Raw genomic sequence first — 3816 nt, 5'->3', positions numbered from 1 at the left:
TGTGTGTATGTACGCGCGCGCGCGCGCACACACACACACACACACACACTGTTTTCTTTGTGATGAATTTTGGCCGTCTACTCTGTATTGTGCAACCTTCTTGTTTTACCTGATAGAGAGTGGCCTCAAGAAAGGAGAGCTATCGGACACCATATGAAATGGTACTTCCTGTATTTATAGCGGGTCTCCCTCCTTGTTCAGTCCAATCTTAAGACTCTCTCACAGGCATGCCTACAGATTTGTCTTCTAGGTAAATTTAGAGCCTTCTAATTGGCAATCGGCAATATGCAATCAAAATTGCAAAAGGATAAATGATAAGAAGGAGCACACCCTGACAGGAAATCTCCAGATCTTGTGCTGTGTATTGAGTTCATGAATGTTTAAAAGACAAATAATAAATAAATAAATAAATAAATAAATAAATAAATAAATAAATAAATTGGTAGCCTGAATGAGAATAACCCTCACAGGCTTGTATATTAGATTGTTTGTCCCTAGTTGGTAAAATTTGTTTGAAAGAAAAATTAGTGAAAAAGCAAAATAAATTTCATTTGTCCTCATTTTGAGGACCAGGCCTGATTTCAAAACAGGCCAGAAGGCACCAGCTTCAGGAGTGGACTACCAGTCCCAGACCAGTCCCAGAAACAGTTATAAAGCACCAGCTCTAGGAACAGACCATAAAATCCAGAACAAGATCATAAAACCCCTCCCAAAGAACAGCCCGGGAGAACCACAAAAATGGGGAAATATCTTATCTCAGTATGGGACATTTGTGCTGGGCAGCCCTATGTTATCACATGGTTGAACACTCATGACATAGGAATATAGACCGCTGATCACCTGTGACCCCCTAGGATCTACCAATAAAATTTGAGATTACCTAATCCTTCTATAGAGTTCCCCGTTCCCTACAAGAAGGCCTGCGTGCCTTTGTCTGGGGTTTCCATTTCAAAGAATGGTTGATTCCCGCATGCTGGTTGATCCTGCAAAATAAATGCTCTTTGTTTTTGCATACTGAGTCTGGGGTCTTCCTTCAACGATTTTCAGACCCTTACATTAGGAGGTGTGGCCTTGTTGAGGGAGTTGTGGTCACTGGGGCTAGGGGCTGAGGTTTTCAAAGCCCACACCATTCCCAGTTTCCTCTTCCTCCCTGTCACCTCATGCTTACAGATGAAGCTCTCTAGGGCCAGACCTGACTGCCTGCTGCCTTATTCCCAACCATGACAGTCGGTCATGGACTCATTCTCTGAAAGCCCCCACAAACTCTTTTTTTCTATAAGTTCCCTTAGAAATTGTAGAATAAAAGGTCCAAGCCTCCTTTGAGATTTGAAGACTTTCTAAAACCCCACCAATCCCTGAGCCCGAAAATCCCGGAACACAAAAATCTCCCAATCCCTGAGCTCTAAACTCCACCAATTCCTGTGTTGTGTTTGGCCTGAAATCTCACCAATCCCCACCCAAGAAATCTCTACCCTTGGAAAACTCCTCCCCCAACAAACCCTAAGCAAGTCTCCTGCTCAGATCCCTGCTGCCTCTCACCTGAGCAGAGGCTGTCTCCCGCCGTGGCTCTCCCAATAAATCTTGTGTGTGAGGTTCGTTGTGTGGTGTGACTCTGTGGTGCTCCTTGGCTCCCAACCAACAGAATATCGTCCTCTTGGGAGTTGTTAACACTTCCACTGGGAAAACCTTCCCCTCAGAACGATAACACCTCCTTTGGAGAAGTCTTCCCCCACAGAACTGTAACACTTTTATTGGGAAAGTCCCCCCCCCCCCTCAGAACTGTTCTGTCATGGCAGAGGCAAAGTACTTAACACTAAGGGCATTGTATAAGCTGATGGTGGTGATATGTCAAGAGCTAAAGATAATGGTTAATCCAGTTGTGATTATCCAGTATCTTACATATGAAAGAAACAAGGAAAAAGCAGAGCTGGACAAGGCTGCTTGCCTTTTTTCTTTTAGCCACTGTTTTTAAGCTCCCTCTGTTTGTCTAATCACTCATCCTTAAAACCTCCTTGGTTATCTACTTCGCACCAGGCTTTAAGCGGAATGTCGGAAGCACTGGGGTGAATAAGATGGCCCGAAAGCTTCACTGTCCTAACTGTACCACATAAATATTCACAAGCATTTCGGTTGATCTGGTTTTGCTTTGTTTTGTTCTGTTTTAAAGAAGGGAGCCAGTGCCAGGTGCAAGAATGTGATCTGACAAACCCCAGAGGGCTTACAAGATGTCAGAACCAAGTGCTGTGGGATTTTGAAAGAAAAGCCAGGACAAATATATATATATATCATTGTACCTTGCAAAATGAACAAGGAAAATGTAGGCTTGTTACAAAAGCTATAAAGATGAAAAAGACAACTTTGCCCTTGAAGCGCTCCTATCTTGGAGCTGGGGACAGGAGAAGCAGCATCCAGGGTAGGACAGACAGAAGACACACCGCAGAGCATCTGTCAAGCCTGGAGTAAAGAAAGCTTCCTGGCAATGTGGTACTTGGAGGCTGAAATGCATGGGTTCCTGGGGCAAGCCAGCATCAGGGAAGAGAGTCTGCAGGCGGTGAACCCAGTGCTGGGGAGAAGAAGCTGGGCTCAGTTCAGGGGTTCTGTGGCTGATTATGTCCTGTCCCAGGGCCAGATGGGAAGAGGTGAAATGAGGTGAATGAGGCAGACCATACAGTGAGTCAGGGCAGTAGCCTTGATGATGTGTCAGGGTATTTTTTTTTTTCTGAAGACCACCCAGACACATGGTAGAGATGATGGCACCAAGCTGAAGAGAACAAGATCCAAATGCTGAGGCCCCTGCCCTGAGCCATCCTATGCTGTAGGTCAAGCTGGGCAGTCTATTCCTGTTGAAGACAGGTCGCCCTACATGCCCTGTCTCCTACCCTGCCACAAACTTCCTTCCAGCAAGCTCTGCACTCCAAAATGCCACAGAACTCACAGCTTTTCCTCAGCTGCCATAAAACCACACCGAGTGCTTCTGCAAGACCAAGAAAGAGTCCAAGGTTTGACAGCCGGCACCTGGGCAGTAGACAGCAAACCAAGACCTGGAGAAGAGGCTGGAAAAGGCCAGTTCATGGTTCTCATATGTCCACTTGTTACATTGTGCTACGTAAATCTGTATGGATGAAAAACCTAAAAGAGATTTTAGACACAATCTTATAGACCTTCTACCTCAGGCATGATTCTTCCTCATTCCAAACTTCTAATATTACAGATTTTGGTCTCTTGGTAAACAGCTTAAGGAAAAGACTTACTGAATATTCACTTTGTAACATGCTACAACATGAAACCACACTCAGAAGAATATCTTCTTTCTCACTGTGGTGGTTTGATTGGAAATGGCCCCAATAGACTCACAGGGAGTGGCACTACTAGGAGATGTGGCCTTGTTGGAGTAGGTGTGGCTTTGTTGGAGGAAGTGCATCACTAAGGGGTCTCAAATGCTCAAGCCGGGTCTAGTGTGCCATTCACTACCCACTGCCTGCTGATCCGGGTGCAGAGCTCTCAGCTGTCTCTCCAAACATTTCTGCCCGCATGTTGCCATGTTTCCTGCCATGACAATAATGGACTGAACTGTAAGCAAGCTCTAGTTAAGTGTTGTCCTTTATAAGAGTTGCTCTAGTCATGGTGTCTCTTCATAGCAATAGAAACCCAAATTAAGACAAAGAAGGCAAAGCTGGAGAGATGGCTCAGTGGGCAAGAGCACTGACTGCTCTCCCAAAGGTCCTGAGTTCAATTCCCAGCAACCACATGGTGGCTCACAACCATCTGTAATGAGATCTGATGCCCTCTTCTGGTGTGTCTGAAGACAGCTACAGT

Source organism: Mus caroli, chromosome 9, assembly GCF_900094665.2.
Source record: "Mus caroli chromosome 9, CAROLI_EIJ_v1.1, whole genome shotgun sequence".
NCBI lineage: Eukaryota > Metazoa > Chordata > Mammalia > Rodentia > Muridae > Mus > Mus caroli.
This window is presented reverse-complemented; position numbering follows the sequence as displayed.